Consider the following 18,485-nt stretch of genomic DNA (forward strand, 5'->3'; position numbering starts at 1 on the left):
ACAACTGGACAAAATTCAGCTTTTACTGAATTATTCCCGACATTGGCTCTTTTTTGTCCTTCATTGACTGGGCTATGGGACCCTTTGAAAGATGACAAAATTTCCATTGTGCCTTCAGGGAAGCATTCCTAACAGCAATCTTACGTAAAGCATCGCTATACCAAAGAAGCATCCCCCAGCTATCCGCAATGTTAGAGCAAACTTCTAAGGAATTACGGGATGTATGATAATAAATAATGATCCTATCATACTAGGGGCTTCTTTTGAATATCCATGTGGTTGTTTCAATGGCTTTTTTATGCAGAAGTAGCGCAAAAGTAGGGAGTAGCGCACATGAGTAGCGTAGCGAGCAACTTTTTGGTAGCTGTAGCGAAGCTAGTTTTAAAATGTAGCGTTCTGATCACTGTCAGTGAGGAGACCATAGCAGGGAAGCGGGCATCCCAGTTCACAGCCAAACGAGTGCACGAAAGAGTCAGATCTGGCTTCAATAGAGTTAAGTTGGCAACAGTGCTCCGCAGCTACGTGGAAGGAAGAACCTTGCGGAAACCCTTCCTCATGCCCTTAAAGTAGGATCCGAACCACTGCAATATGCCTCCACGGGCGAATTCGATATTAAGCCCAAGCTTGTTGACAAATATAAAATTAAGTTTATATTAGTTGCCAACCAGTGGATGCAATGATATCTTGCAGTTTCCTCAGACCAGCATCATTAAAATATGTTAAGTGGTAATGTTTCATTGCCATGTTATATTTAATTTCAATTAATTGGGATAGTTCCACTACAAAAGATTTGTTAATGAAAATTTGATGCGCAAAACGACAAACTTCAGGAGAACCTCTCGTGACCCTGTACCTAGGTATAATTGATTCCAGGGCCCTGTACCGGGCCGCAGTCCTGCGGTTGAGAAACACTGGCCTAGACTACATTTTCATAGAATAAGAAACGAGAATCTCAGCTATTTTAGGGCATCACAAGCTTCAAGTTTTTAATAAAAACTTCGTAATGATCCGTGGTTTAGAAGGAGCATGGGAGGTCGAAATGGGAGAGAATCATTAATTTTATGACCGCTACGACTGGCTGGAGTTTTATTACATTTGAACGAAATCGTCCAAAGAAAAATTTAATGTTGCCGGCACTAAATTCTGCTGTTATTCTCAAATCTATGTCTAGTCAACATTTTCGCAGATTAAGACTAGCAGGAATTTTAGGGCATCACTTGAGCATTAGTTCGGCAATAAAAATTCAACGTTGTTTTCACCACGTCAACTTCTGTAAAATTAAAGTTCTAGATCTTAATTTTTTAAATAGCCTATTGAATGACTGTTTTGGTTTTGTGAACGAAATCAGTCAAGCTGATTAAATACGGAAAATCCACTTGGCGCGGTTGATGTGCAGAAGATATATTTGTATTGAAGGAATTTATCACATTCGGTTATGATGCAAACCTTATGAAGAAGTTTTGTATCCGTTCTTTTATCTTCTTATCAGGTTTCCATCATCCTTCTCAATTTATTTTATGGTCAATTTACTAAATTAAACTTCTTATTTACTTTGATGACCTTACGGGCATCTGGTAATCTATTCGTGTCTTTTGATTTCAATACTGCAATCAAATTTCGTAAAATTCACCACAAATAGATCACCGTTGTGTCAGTTGATAGCAGTATTTGTCAAAAGCTGGCTTGTGTGCTGTCTGCTGCACCGGGGTCATTTCAGAAAGGTTGGCCATTCAAAAAGGATTAATTTATGATGATTTCTCGCCTCAAACCAACTCTTCCCTCCACCGAAAGCAACGATGTCTGAGCCGAGAGTAACATTATGAAAGTAATCCATGTTTTAGCTTCCAGTTGCTGGCTATATATTCTCCCTCTTACGACGGCAAAGTGCGTAGGAAAACGATGGATAGCTGCAAGCAGCCACTAAATCAAAATGCCAAGCAAAGAAATGCAGCTAGTAAGAAACCATAGATCACAAGCGATGTAATTGAATACCAACGGTTTAGATCCCCAGTGTCGTGCACTAAGTTTCAAGTACCGGTACATTTGTGCCTTCAACCCTGAGTGTGAATAAATTGATAGATGTGCTTGTGGTGTATAACCCGAGATGCTTCCTGAAAAACGAATAATTACATGAAAACAACTCGCATCGACCGAAGCAAATTCGAACTAACAGTCGGTTTGGTTGCGATTTGAAATTTTACGTTACGGGTGTGAGGTCAGGTTTTGCACAAGGATTGCAGGACTGGATGTTCTGGCTTGAAAAGAGGACCATAAATCTTGATAGTTGCGGGCATTAAATTATGTTTCTCGTTCCGTATTGTAATGAAGTCATTCAACTTTTAAAGGAAAGTCTGCTCCGAGTAAGAAAGTGCAAGGACTATTTATAAAGCAGTTATAAATGCATGCTTACTGCTGTTGATTTCTTGTGTGCAAGTGGAATAGGTTTCGCTGTGGATAGAAACTTGCACATGAAGGACGCAGGACGAAACAGTAGCTAAAAATTTAATATTCTTACGCATGTTTTAGAAAAAAACCTGTTCGTACAAGCTATGGACATAGCCTATGTTTGATTCCTCTGTACTTAGTTTCATAGAAAATCTAGTATACAGTCGTATATGAAGATAAATAATGGACGAGGTTCGACCTTCAGTAACCCAAAACTAGGAAAATGTTGTTATAATTTTATGATTATCATTATTAATAATCAGGTTAGAAATGATTAATAAAATATTTATTTACACAAAATTTCAATGTAAATACAGTGAGTCACATAATTATTCGGACACACAGTAAATTTCTAACGTTTAAGAGAGGGAAGGGAGTGAAATCTGTGTACAGCGTTGAAGTTGATTTTCGTTTAAAAAATGTCATGTTTAGCACAAAATTGGACGATAAAAAGTTAAAAAACGAACATCAGAAACAATATAACGAAGGATGAATCCCTACCGTTGCAAAAATAGTGCTACAAAATTATTCGGACACATAGTAAATGTTAACGTAAGTTTGTGATACAGTGACAATTTCGATTTACGGATTGATTGATGTATGTATACTCTGTTCTATATTAACTCTGGTTTCCTGTAGGTTTCTATAGGAATTACGATCGCGTTTTGTTTAACAAACTTGTGATATACGAACATTTTCTATGTAGAAATGGGGCGAAGAGGAAAGGAAAGTTCATTTGAACAACGTCAGTTAGTGACAAGGTACCTTTATAAGGTAAGCCATTCCCGAGGTTCCGAGATTTTCTCCCATGATTCTGTGCGCGCTATGACGTCATTAAGAGGACAGAATGGAACTTACTTCGTTATCGTATACGGAAGCTTGAGATAAATGGTTCGATTATTTACTTATACACACTTTTTCTTGAATGCCGGTAGAATGAGAACAAATCAACCTGTTTGTGCTCTTGCCACGTGCAATAATAATAGAAGAAAATCGTCTGGAATAAAGTGATCATCGCTTCCCAAAAAGTTGCTGCAGCAGGATTGATTCAATTTCTTCCTCCGAATTTCGGACTTACTCAGTGGTGCAACCACAGGGGAGGGCAGGGGCATTGTCCCCCAACCTTCGACGGAAGTCAATTCTAGAGGGGGCAAACATTGATGGCCAAAGGCACCTGCAGGGAGCACAGAGGAGAAATTGCCCCCTTCTATTTCAAATTTTATACAAATAAAAATACATTTCGTAAAATTTTCTTGCTCGCTTTGCTTGCAGTGCCAGCTCTTCTCAGTCTCGTCAAGTTCAGAGACGTAGCTCGGGGCGTCGGGAGTCGGCCATGGGCGCCAAATAATCTAATTTAAAAAAAAAATGTGAAAGAGAGAATGCCTTGGCGCCATGTGATATTATTTGTTCATTATTAAATAAATATTGTTTTAAATTGCAAAAATTGGATCAAAAAATTTTTTCTCGCTTCGCTCGCAATATAATTGTTTTTTGTAATGTGATGTATTTAAATAATATGTTTTGTATATATGTAATGAAAAAAACTTTGAATACGTACATAATTTAGTGTTAGCATCTTGCATATGTATTTTCTTACTTTATGTCGCTCCATGTTGCATATGTGTAAAACATATGAAAGTTATACATGTTATATGTACAAAAAAATATCTTAGGCATGCATTTATCATTTATTTTCTGCCATTCAAAAATACAGTTTGTGTGCTTGTTTTCAATTATTAGCTAATGTAAAATTTCTGGTGTTGAAAAAATATTTCAAATCGTTTGTTCCAAATAAATGCTTAAGCACAGACATCTACCTCCCTTTTGCGTAATTTATGAGGATAATAACGTCTTTGATACTACTACTACCACTAGTAATAATAATGCCATCATTAATGTTATTATTATTACTATTATTATTATTGGTACGTTTATCCTGGTACTTTCTCCCTCCAGATAAAAATTTGTGGTTGCGCCTCCGGCCTTATCTTCCACACTCGCCTTCCGTATCATCACGTATGCAACTTTCAAAAACCTTTACACAATCGGAACTCTGTTTCTAAGTATTGCTTCATTGAATATTGAGTGCAAGATAAGATGTATTAGCTTTGAAGTTGAAACATCGTCCGCGAAAATAATACTTTGAACATCTCGTAGGTAGCGAACACTAATTAACAATTGCACTGTTACTTTACTTTATGTGTGTTTGTTGAGAAATTGTGCTGAAAATATAATGTACGACTTACAGGACATGCGTTTCTCCCCTGCACATCCTTTCAATCTTCTCGTCAATCAATGAGAAGAGCTGTCATGTAAATAATGACCAAAGAAGCTATTCAATCAGGCCCGTAGCCAGGAATTCTTTGTGGGGGGCGAAGTCAATCCTAGAGGGGACAAATTTTTAATATATTGTGTCGTATTGGCACATATTATGGTAGGGTACACAGAGGCACTTGCTCCCTCCCCCAAAAGCTATAAGTAACAGAAAAGGGATAGTATCTTGAAACTGCAACGACCAAACAAAAAAAAAAAAAAAAATCGAGCAACATCAAATAGCAATATTTCGATAATGACCTTTCCAGGTTGCCAAAGAATATAAAGTTTAACATAAATAGGCTAGTAGGGACTGTACCTACTGGATATTGTAATTGATTGATTTGGTGTTTTAAGTCCACTTTATGCACACTAAGGCTAATTGGAACTGGGCCTACAGTTTAAAGTGGGATCCGAACCATTATGTGCCTTCACCCTACTTGATATTTACAGGTCGATAATGTTAATTGATGACTAACAACAGCTTTGGGCCTCTCTGCAGAACTGATTAAGGGAGCCCTTTATAAATCATGCTTCATAATGATTCCCTCTAGTTTCCAGTATGCAAGATTTTTTACGCACAAAGGAATCTATCGAGAATCCAACAACACCATTGTGTTGTGTTGTACAAGCAAAATCGGATTAATTGCATAATAATGATTACATATTATCTGCACTTTGATGAATTGTGGAAAAAATTGTAATACTTTTTTTGACCTTGCTAAAACATTAAAACATGGGTCCCTTAGTCCACCACGGACTCTATTTCCTTCAATGGGGAGACTCTTGCATCACTACAGACAATGTTTGCCTACTGGTTACGTTAACCATTTTGCAAAATATTGTGTGAATTGTATTATATTATAGTTGAAATACATGTTTCGACACCTGACAAAAAATAGGAATCCCTTGATTGACCAATGACTTCTTGAATTACAATGTCATCATTAATATTTGATATTAAGTTTCATAGAAAGAAATTGTTTTAATAGGGCGCAAATAATTTTACGGGGGCTCCCAGGTCCGACTCCCGCCGCCCCATATAGCTATGGCTCTGAACTTGGACTATAAGAATAGGAGAAATTATGAGCGAAGCGAGCAAGATAATTTTACAAAATGTATTTTTATTTGTATAAAATTTTAAATCGAAGAGTGCAATTGCCCCTCTGTGCCCCTTGCAAGTACCCTTGGCCGTCTGGAAGAAAATGCAAGGAACACGTTATGGTTGAATACTGCTTAAATATTCACTTTAGAGAGAGACCTTCGATCTCTTCGGCCCTCGACCCGAACTAGAACTACACTGAGGCTCCGGAAATTCCGCTGTCGTTAATGTCTTCTGCTTTGGACCCGAACTGGAACTAGTAGTAGACTTCGTTACTTTATGGTATTTAGTCCTTTTCATTTTCGAATCACTAGATCTTATAAAGCCACCAATAGACACTGACTGATCACTAATCGACTGTATGAACTGTCACACTTACCTTTGAATACTCATTAACTGATTCTGTTGTACAGATCAACCTGGAAATTGAAGCCGTGTATTTCAACCTCATTATATTCTAGAACGTTCCACAGATAAAACGATTCGTTAATGTTGCCAGTAGTTCGACTCCTTCTCTTATTCAAGAACGTTCCCTCTCGCGCTTTCCAGAGATTAAAAAATTACAATGAATCGTCTCTACGTGTGGCGCTACGTTTGCAGCTTCCAAATGCTGACAAGTCTTTGCATAGTGTTGCGACAACACCGAAAGCGCAAGATAAGTTTTAATGCAATATTATCAACAACAGGCTTAAAGAACATTCTCCGTGTTGCCTTGGTAAGTATTTCTCTCCTTATATATTATCGGCACACTATTCAAGAAAACAAAAACCTAATTTTGCCGGATCCTGTGGCTGAGTGGTTAGCACATCGCGCTGCGACGCCAAGGGTCCCGGGTTCGAATCCCGCTCAGCCATGGTTATATGTGAATGTCCATTTATCATTTTCATCATTTCATCACTCATTCCCATCTTCGTAAATTAGCTAAGAGGAACAAAACGCGAAGTAAAATAAAATAAATCAAATCCAAAAAAACAACAAAAAAAAACTAATTTTATGTACTGTAAAATGAAAAAATTAAGGGGGGGATCCAGCCCCCTGATCCCACCTTGGGTGCGCGCTATTAACAATAACAGGGTTATAGAACATTCTGTGTCTTGGCTCGAAAATTATTTATCTCAAATTATCATCACATTATTTAAGAAGCCATGATCCTAATTTTATGTAGCGTAATTTCCTGAATGGAGTGCTGGAGCCCCTGATTCCCACCTTGCATACGTGCTTGACTCGATAATTATTTCTCTCCTTAAATTATCGCCACGTTATTTTATTTCACACCACAAGAAACCAAAAACCTCATTTTAACTATTGTAAACCGCAAACTTTCGGGGGGTTCGAGCCCCCTAAGCTCCCCCCTTGGATACGTGCCTGCTGCGAGTGTCCCTTCATCAATTTAAACTAATCATCACTCATCCTGTTCGTTGCGATAAGCCAAAAGTGGAAGAAGACACTAAATAACAAAAACAAATTTATCCTCATCGTGGCGATCAACTGGAGAATCTGAAAAGTAGCGTAAAAATATTAAAGGAAAATTCCAGGATATTCAGTAAAAAGTCATATCAGAATATGCCCGGACAAGAACTTTCCTTAGAATTAGACATTTAAAATAAATGCAATAGGTTAGCTGGAAAGAAAAGCTGGCAGTGGACTACAGCCTACAGGGACAAGATATCACGGATATAATGTATGAAAAATAAACTATGCATTGTTTCGGAATAAGTGTATTCTTCTATCGCGTATTTGATCTCTTGTTGTCAAATTAACAGCTTTGGTGTATAATATCAAAAGATGCATGAAAACACAGCGTTTCATGGGCCATCTGCTACATTCTACGCATAGCTCTCTTCCGCTAGTGTCCGCTTGGTGACGTCACAAGCTCTAGCCAATAACGTGCAAGTCGCGGAGTGGCCCCCTCTGAGTTAGTGATATGGCACCACGCTAAGGGTAAAACTTACCGTGCAATTGCCTCAATGTTGAAAATGAAAAAAAGTACAGTTGCAGATATTATTAAGCGATTTAAAGATGAAGACAGGATCGAGTCCCACGGTCATACAGGGAGGCCAAGATTTTTTTCCCCCGGAGAAGAGACAGTAATCGTGAGGAAAATTTAAAAAAACAAACAAAGATGAGTGCTCCAATGGTGTGGGCTGAGGTAGCTGGGGAGTGTGGAAAGCATAGTCATCCTGAAACTATACGAAGAGTGCTCAGAAGGGCAAACTATCATGGCCGTGTAGCCAGGAGAAAGCCATTTGTAAGTAAGCCAACATTTTGAACATTTACTTTAACCACCATTTGGAACATTGTTTGACCAGAAAGTACACTTATTTTTTAAATTGGACTGTAGCCTTTCTTTTCGCAGAAATTTAACCTCGTAGGTTGGAAAAAAAAAAATTCTATGACAGTTCAAAGTGTGTGTACATTTTTTTGACGCATTAATGCAAAATGAGTACTGAATCTATGGGAGTTGTTTGGACCCGTTTAACCATCTCTTTGTGTACAGTCATGAGTGCGTGCATATGTGTGTGTGTAACAGATAGAAAGGTGCAAAAATTGTCAGCGGAAATGTCCCATTAAAAATACGCAGGAATATGAATTCCACATAATACAGTACATGACTCTACATACCCTCAGTCAATGTGACGCCACTGTTACAGTATGCCACATTGTTATTCGTACACATAGAATTTCTGAGGAAAAAATGTCATATCTACTAGTAAATATAATCATTTTCATATGTACCTGGAATTAATGTTAATGAACACTGTATCAGGATTACGCTGCAGACAAAACCGATAAAAGTGAATGGTTTTCGTGAGCTTCCTTGCAATCCGAAATATCCGAGCTCGAGTTTTTTGTTCCTTCGCGACTAGATGAAGACAGAGTTGTAAATATAGTGGCGAGCAATGTAAACCAAGAGCGTGTTAATTTCGTACTGTGCGCAAGAGTGTTATTCTTGGTTACTTGCAGTTACTTGTTTGTGTTATTGTAGTGTGTATGTGTGACGTGTCAGTGAGACGATTGGAATGCCAGCCGCAAGATTCACGTTAGAACAAAGATTTTTTATGTATGGCACGTACGTGAAAACAAACTCGTGTCGAGACGTGTGTAGGTAATTTGTACAGAAATTCCCATGCGTTTCAACTCCACACAGAGATACGGTTAGACATCTTGTCCTTAAATTACGAGAAACTGTATCGTTAAATTTTAAAACACCTAAGCAAAAACGACGGATTCTAACCGAAGCAAAACTCGATGATATTGGTGCAGCGTTAGAACGTTCTCCAAACAAACCTCTACGCCGTGTTTCACAAGAGGTGGGCGTGTCAAAATCATCGGCACATACAGTCACTAAGCTACTAAAATTAAAACCATACTCTTATAACACAGGTTAGTGCTCGTCTTGCAATATTTATATAAATGTCTGCATGTGTCCATAAAAATAAGCGGGCATTTCAGGCCGCAAATGTCGGCATCTCCGTCAGCGCCGCCCGCCACGCTTCTCCCGATCTCTCGGCTGCAGATCGAAATGGACGCAGGAAGGTTCAACACAGAATGTGCCGAGAAAACCAAAAGAGAGACGGTTGAATAAACGTGATGAACGCTTTATTTTCAAGAGTGCGAGAAAACTCCTGACTAAGTGTTCCTCAGTTACGACCGTTAGTAGAAAATGTTGCTGGCAAGATGATGTCCGATCAAACTATCCGACGTGCTTTGTGGAAGTATGGCAGAATACCACGAAAGAGACCGTATATAAATAAGGTTTATCGCAGGAATAGATCTTCATTCGCGAAAGAGCACATCCACAAGGATCAGGAATTTTGGGATAGTGTCATATGGTCAGACGAATCCAAGATTAACATATACGGGTCAGATGGGATAAATAGGGTCTGAAGAAAATCAAATAAAGACAATGATCACATTAACACAGTTCCAACAGTTAAACACGGTGGTGGGTCATTAATGCTTTGGGGCTGTATGGCGTCCAAAGGTGTTGGTACCATCCAGTTTATTGATGGTATCATGGATGCATATGTCTATTTGGACATATTGAAGAACAATGTAAAGCAGAGTGCCCAAAAAATGCACATACCGCCTATCTACAGATTCCAACAAGACGATGACAGTAAGCATAAGACGCGAGTTAACATGAATTGGCTAATATGGAATGTGTCCAAACTACTACAAACACCAGCTCAAAGTCCAGACTTAAATCCCATTGAGCATTTATGGGCAATTTTGAAGAGGCGAGTCCATAAAGCAGGCGTCAAGTCCAAACAAGAGTTGAAAACCGTTGAGCAAGCCGATTGGAATAAAAAAAGCTCTGAAACATGTCGGAAACTGGTTAATTCTATGAAGAACAGGTGTCAAGCAGTAATTAAAGCCGAAGGATACGCATCAAAGTATTAGAACTGTCAGTCAATTTGCTCTGAATATACTTTTTTCTTTTATATTATTAAGTGTAAGAATAGAAAAGTTGTACAAAATATGGCATGTTTCTCTTTCAGTTTAATTTAATTTATTATTGTCATTGGTTATACAGAATTTGGGTAAGATTTTATGTTCCTAATGATATTAGTTATTGAATTGTAAAGAAACAATTTCAAAAGAGTGTATTTCCCTTCAGATATTAGAGCATTTTCTTTGAAAATCCGTGTGTACGAATAAGAATGTTACATACTGTATAAAGCTTAGTGAAATTGACGTGCTCTAAAAGTTGAGCAAGCACTCATTCATCGCCATTCTCTCTTTTTTTGATAAAACGTTCCTTTAGTTCATTTCCCTTTTTATTGCTATGGTCACGTGGAAGTATTAAAAGCCCTGATTTGATGTTAATATCTGACAATTATTTACAACTCCGCAAGGATGAAGCCTTCTGGTTGCTCAAGAACGTGATTCCGAAAAGAAAACTTTCCCCACCTGGAGGGTGTTCGAAAATTTACATACCTATGACAAAATTAGTGTACAGAACGCAAAAAGAAAGAGGAGGAAGAAAAGAAACCTGATACAGAGCTTCTTTTTTTATTTTACGAATCCCAGCTTTTCTGGTTTCACAAATAAGTTAACAAAAATTACAACCGAAGATATATTCATCCATTGTTATTTAGGGGAGTCATGCCATAATTGGTGCTACAGGTGGCGTTAGGATCGCGTTGAATGGCCGCTGGTGCGACGTCGCGTGAGCAGTGGAGGCTTTTCTGTTAGGCCTAATGTTTTGGTCACGGAAGCAATGCAGGAGGAAGATTGAAGCCTAAGGTGTTTCCTAAGTGCAGGGCTCGATTAATATTCAAAAGGCGTTATTGCCTTCCCCCCCCTCAAAAGTAATAATAAAGCAGCTTGTTCAGCAATTGGTAGTTGAATTCCAAAGAAAGAGAAACGACCACTTTGTAGACACGAAAGTGCACGGCACGATCCGGTTTGGAACACTTGAACTCGCCTGTCTCTGTAATGATAGGTTCGTAACAATTATGCTCAATTCTAGTCGTGTGTTTGTAGTGTGTCTGTGTTATGTGTGTAAGATTCGCGGGCGCGTGTGTGTACATTCATGTACGAACAAGGGATTTAACTTTGTATCTAATCTTTTCGTATTACAGTTTGGAAAAAAAAACACTGCAATTATAGGAAAGTTGTAGCTGTATCCAATCATGTAATTTATTTGTGACACAACTGATGCCATTACTTTTCAACAACAATAAATGTTCTACGGTAGCTATAAGTACAAAAATATTTCTAATGCGTGAGAATATTTGACTCAAATATTAGAAATGCAACTACCTTAAGTTTGCACATTACTATTCATTTTAAACCACGTTATTTTAGAGGAAATGAATTCTATAATATTTGTTAGTTACTTGCGATTTTGTTCACGATACAATCAAAATAGATTATTTCTATTTTGGAGAATTTTGTCTGAAAGTGAATCAGTTAGTTTACCCAATTAGTTGGTGAGCAATCAATGTCAGACAGACTTGTCATTGTTCTTAATTTCTGAACAGTTTCGAATTTGAGCTTTTATAATCTGCGATTAAATTTGCTGAACAGTGGAATCCATAAGAATTGCTCAGCAAATTGTCCATGACAATTTTCGTTGGTTCTTCATCCTACTTATTTTTAAGGACTATATTTTTACGTATACTGGTTCAGAGGTTGTAAGCAGATTGTTTGGTGTTTTGTCAGTTGTTGAAGCTCTCATTGCAGAAAACAAAGGGGGTAAACGTGGTTATGATATTTGATATTTATTGATATTGGTACGAGCCCTTCGGCTGTGCGTATCTTACAATATTGTTACATAAACACCCCGACCTTAAACATGCACCCCTGCCATGAGTATTACCGTGCAAATTGTCCGTGACTATTTTCATTAATTTTTCTCTTACATCCTGTGTGTTTTTAAACGATGTATTTTTATGTATGCTGGTGCAGAAGTTCTCAACAGCTTGTTTTTGAGTTTTCTTTTAATTCTTGAAGCTCTTATTGGGTCAAATAAAGTGCACGAACATGGTTGATTGATTGAATTGGTGTTTTAAGTCCACTTTATGCACAGTAAGGCAAATTGGGACTGGACCTACAGTTTAAAGTGGGATCCGAACCACTATGTGGCTTCGTTGGGTATCGAACCCGGTACCCCTTGATTACCAGGCCACGCTACCACTGCGCCATCGGAGGCGCGCACGAACATGGTGATGGTCAATTTGCACAGTAATACTAATGGAACCCTCTGTACGTCCGTTAATAGTTTTTGGTTTACCTCAAGGTGTGAAAATAAGGTAGACTGATATCAAGTCAGCCCGACCCTGTGGCCGAGTGGTTAGCATATCGCGCCGCGACGCCAAGGGTCCCGGGTTCGAATCCTGGTCGGGCTTGGTTGTTTGTGAATGTCCATTCATCAATTTCATCACTCATCCCCATCTTCGCAAATTAGCCAAGAGGCACAAAACGCGAAGTAAAATAAACTAAATCAATCAATCAATCAATCGATATCAAGTCACTATTTTGTTATTGTCAAGTTCGGATTTTATCCTGATTTGTTTATTGGAATGGCACTACACCTCGTTCTAGCTGACAGATAAAAATGGATGTATGCATGTGTGTATGTGTTTGTTACGGCATAACTCTCGAACGCCTGGAGCGATTTCAACCAAACTTGGTACACGTATCACTTGCAATCTCGAAATAAATATTGTGGGGGTAAGACACCCCTAGGGGGGTGGGAAGGGGTGACGTAAAATAATCGAAAACGACCGATATTAGTGTGGAATCCATAGTTTCTCGGGTCGCTAAGATGAATAGTGACACTCCCAATGCCGTTCAACTCCAATACACCCCTGGGACCCCTAAAGGAGGGGAAGGGGGTGACATGTAAAACGACCGATATTAGTGTGGAATCCATAGTTTTCGGGGCCGCTAAGATGAATAGTGACCAGGCCCGTAGCCAGGAATTCTTTGTGGGGGGGGGGGGGGTGGCGAAGTCAATCCTAGAGGGGTCATTTTTTATATATATTGTGTCGCATTGGCATATATAGCAGGGTACACAGAGGCACTTGCCCCTCCCCCAAAATAGATAAGTAACAGAAAAGGAATGATATCTTGAAAGTGCAACGAACAAAAAAAAAAACTTCGAGCAACATCAAATAGTAATATTTCGATATTAATGACCTTTCCAGATTGCCAAAGAATATAAAGTTTAACATAAATAGGCTAATGGGGACTATATCTACTTGATATTTACAGGTCCTCTGCAGAGCTGATTAAGGGAGCCCTTTATAAATCATGCTTCATAATGATTCCCTCTAGTTTCCAGTATGCAAGACTTTTACGCACAAAGGAATCTAACGAGAATCCAGGAACACCATTGCATTGTGTTAATTAAATAATAATTAATAATAGATAATATGTAACAATTAAATAATAATGGTTACATATTATCTACACTTTGATGAATTGTGTAAAAATTTGTAATATTTTTTTGTTCTTGCTAAAACATTAAAACATGGGTCCCTTAGTCCACCACGGACTCTATTTCCTTCAAAGGGAAGACAATGTTTGTCGACTGGTTACGTGGACCATTTTGCAAAATATTGTGTGAATTGTATTATATTATAGTTGAAATACATGTTTTGACACCTGACAAACAAATAGTAATCCCTTGATTGATCAATGACTTCTTGGATTACAGTGTCATCATTAATATTTAATATTAAATTTCATAGAGAGAAATTGATTTAGTAGGGCGCAAATAATTTTACGGGGCGCCATGGCATTCTCTTTAACATTTTTTCTTCATATAGATTGTTTGGCTCCCAGAGCCGACTCCCGCCGTTTCATAGCTATGGCTATGAACTTGGACCATAAGAATAGCAGACATTGCGAGCGAAGCAAGCAAGAAAATTTTAAAATAATATATTTTTATTTGTAAAAAAAATTAAATCGATGGGATGGCAATTGCCCCTCTGTGCTCCTTGCACCTTGCAAGTGCAATTGGCCGTCTGGAAGAAAAATGCAAGGAACACGTAAAAACTAATTCCATCATAAGTATCCAATTGTCCTGCTATTCTTAGATTCTCCTAGTCTTGTTTTTTTACTTCAATGTTTGCTTCCCGTAGAATGTATTTCCGTCCAAGGTCGGGGGGTGGGGCAATGCCGCCTGCCTCAAAGTGGTTGCGGCACTGTTTGTGAGTTCATCTTCATCAATTTCACGTCATCATTCATTGTTGAGATTAGCTAGAAGTGGCAGAAAAGAAATGCTAAGTGACAAAAATCAAATATCCACTCCCTCTCTCTACCACATGAATCATTATTACCATATGGTAGACTTGGGAAACAAAAATTTAAGCAGTTCCAAGTTCATAGCAACACATCCAAGAAAAACATCCGAACACATTAGGCACCTGTAATACAAGACTACTCAAAATGTCACAACTGTTCTAGATACTGAAAATTGCGAAACCATTTCCCGAAGTCTGGATCTGGAAGGGAATTCCCCTCCCCCCCAATCCTGATACGACATTACACGGAATCCCATACACCCTAATAAATCACAAAATCAATTTAGTGTCTTTGTTATGTTGCTAGTGTAACACATGATATAATTATAATGATTAGTGAGAATTCCAGGCAGGAACGTGTTCTGTATTTTCACAGGGCAGGGGGGGGGGGCAAAGCAGGCTCTCTCTAGCTACGGGCCTGATAGTGACACTCCCAATGCCGTTCAACTCCAAGTGCATTTTACACCATAGTTAGAATTCATTATTTTCCTGTCTAATAGAAGATTGGGATAAATAAATACCCGGGCAACGCCGGGCAGTCAGCTAGTATACAGATACGCATTAGAGAAAATTAGTGGCATATTTTTATCGTCCTACTTTTGAAAATGATTCATTGCTATAATGGAGCCGCTGTACTAACCAGTGTGGCAGAACGGTTATTTCGACAAAAATCCTGTTTCCTTAATGGCTGCTTTGGGGAGGGGGAATTTTAACGGTGTCACTTCTTGCCCAAGCGGCGGGCGTAATTGACTGTTTGACCGTGAGTTCCTTCGCAAGTAAACGCGGCAACAGAGGTTCACTTCCATAAAGGCTGTCTCCGCGCTGGTTCCTGACCCAGCGCTCTTATAATTTACATACATTTCGTTGACTTTTTGTTGTTGATAAATACTCGAATAAAGATAAAATTAATTAAAATGAGGAAAGAAGAACGTATTTTCCACAATTAACGTCAATTTTGAGAAATAGTCATGGCCCCTTTCCTTTGTAATTCTACGAAATCCTGTGAAACAAGCTCAGAAGCAGTTTTCTTTCTGGCACGTAGTAACTAATTAACTTGCCGATAGATGGCTCTCGTTTCTCATCGCGTTCCAACTCCCCCTTCGGAGCGCCTGGAGGAAAGATGGAAACAGCTGTCCTGTGGTTTTCATAGCGCGATGCTTTGACAGCAGCTGTCTCATCTTAATTATTTTCTCGAACATTAATATTTCAATTTTCGAGAGAACTCAGTAATAGATTGCTTGGCTTGTTATTGAAGTGGATCTCATAGGTCGAGCATAAAAACTGTTATTCACTGATTGTACCGGTTTGTTTGGTAGTTTGTAACCGAAAATAACTTAAAAAGAAGAAGTTATCTCCCCCTCTTATTTGTGTTGGAATTTAAGTGAAGGACGGAACACCCACAGAGACGGATGAAATAAGGGTTGGAAAATACACAGCAATTGCGCCTGGATGTAAGCTTTTTTCAGTACTTGACAAACATGTGCATATAACTTAGTTCTACACAAAATCACTTCAACGAGCAACGTTAGAATTGAGAAGAAATAAATTGAACCACAGACATGTAGTGACAGACTGACGTAATAAACAATCTAGTGAACACTGCAGTGTAGCTAAGTCCACCAAGAGTTGTGTTTTTTCTTAATTTCATTCCATTCAAGTATTTTAGATTAACTTTTGGGAAGCTATGAATGCCACACGAGTTCTTTTGAGTTCGTTGAATTTTTAAATTAAACCATGGATTATAAAGAAATTAAGAATTCACATTATTTTTCAGATAGAATGAAAAACAAACTTGGCATATATTTATTAATATATGCAAGTGGAGGGGGTTGGGCGGCAGTTCCACGCAAGTGAAAAATACGGACCTTTGCGCGCAGAGATGGATATGAAGGGGGGGAGTAAAGGTTTTCCCTACTATGAAATTGAAAATAGCGAGAAGGATGCGATTATAATTTTTGGCCATCAGGGAATTGCTAGGCTAGCTTAGGGTGACCAGATTTTCTGAAACGAAAAGCAGGACATCCATGGATGCCTACGGCGGGCGGGGGGGGGGGTAATGCAGCTATAACTAAAAGAGCACAGGATCACGTGCACCCCCCCCCCTCACGTTCTGCCAAAGGTAAAGTCATGCTGCTTACATGTCTCCTGAAATATTACACAATTCTCTTTAATCTGTTTTCTTCTTGATTTTATTTTATTTTTGTTACTTAACGTCGCCTTCCTCTCACTTTTGGCTAATTGCATCAATGAATATGAGTGATATGATTAAATTCATGAATGGACACTCACAAATAAAATCCATGTCCAGGCCGAGATTCGACCTCAGGACCCCTGGAGTCCTAGCATTCAACCACTCCGCCACTGAGATCTTCCCTTTATGTATTTTCCTCTTCATTTCTCTCTTTTTCGTTTCTTCTTTTGCTTCTCTTTTCAATTTTTCAGATTAACCTTACTAAGCTCTTTTGTTCTTGTTTTTTTGTTTGTGTTTCCCTACTTTCTTACCATAAAACATTAATACATTGGGAAATAATATTAAATTATTAATCAATACTAAGAATATATTAGTCTCTTGCTGCAGCTGTAGTAATCATCTACTCAATGCACCAAAGCGGCCCTGCCAGGCCAGTACCCAGGGGAGGGGCCATGGGGGCCATGCCCCCCTCCTCGAGTCATGAAATATTTAAATGTGAACCTATAAGAAGCCACGAAAATAACATCTACGATTTTTCAAATTTGTAAAAATTTGAATTTTGCCTTTGCGTAAATAAATGTTTGTTGTGTTGAGAGGTAGGCTCCAGAAGTCTGCATTCTGCATTAGTGGGTAGTTTTAAGTTTATAACCATTGCAAGGCTACCAGCCGAGGGGGCGATTAGAGGGGCGGGGAGCAATTGCCCCTGAGCTATGGCCTCTTTCTGCTAAGGGGTCCCGGGTTCGATTCCCGGTGGAGACACATAGTGGTTTCGATCCCACTTTAAACTGTAGGTCCAGTCCCGATCAGCCTTACTGTGCATGAAGTGGACTTAAAAAATCTCAAACTTTTCTACTAGGAGAAAGTAAATTGTCCTTGCCCCCCCCCCCCAGTTTTGGCAACCAATTGGCTACCAGATGAAAATGTCTCGTTTTTCTTTTTGTTAACTCACATTTCGAGTTCTTTATTGTAATAATAATTGCTAATACCTATCATTTACTAAACATAGAATTATCGTTCAATGGTGGTGTTACAAGAAAATTAAAGAAAATTTAATTTCACAGCACGATTTCGGGTTTTTATTAATTATTTTATTATTATTATTAATATTAACTTTTATAAGAATAATTTTTTTTATTTTATTTGTTTTTTGAGGGATCATTATTACCTACTTTATTTTTAATTTTAGGGTGAGGGTATCAACCAGAGCGAGTACAAGCGGGGGTATACTTACTTTTTTATACACTACTTGCTTCTTTACCTCTTTTGGTTGGTATTTTTATGTTAAATTATAAGGTTGGCGGCCTATATATATATATATTTAGATATATTAATATTGATATAAATCATTTTGTTTGATATGTTAGAATGGTGTTTGTTTTTTTAGTAAAAATACCTATGTTTTTGGTTCATTTGTGATTACCTAGGGCTCATGTTGAGGCTCCAGTTAGTGGGCCTATAATTTTGGCTGGAATTTTACTAAAGCTTGGGGGGTATGGGATTTTGCGAATTATTTCTTGTATCGAGAGATTAGCTATTAAATATAATATTTTTTGATTTGGTATTAGAATTGTTGGAATTTGAATAATTAGTCTTGTTTGTATACGTCAAATTGATTTAAGGGCCTTGGTTGCGTATTCATCTGTAGCACACATAGGTCTTGTTTTAATAGGGATTA

This window comes from Lepisma saccharinum, chromosome 25, assembly GCF_977018435.1.
Source record: "Lepisma saccharinum chromosome 25, izLepSacc3.1, whole genome shotgun sequence".
In the NCBI taxonomy this organism is placed as follows: domain Eukaryota; kingdom Metazoa; phylum Arthropoda; class Insecta; order Zygentoma; family Lepismatidae; genus Lepisma; species Lepisma saccharinum.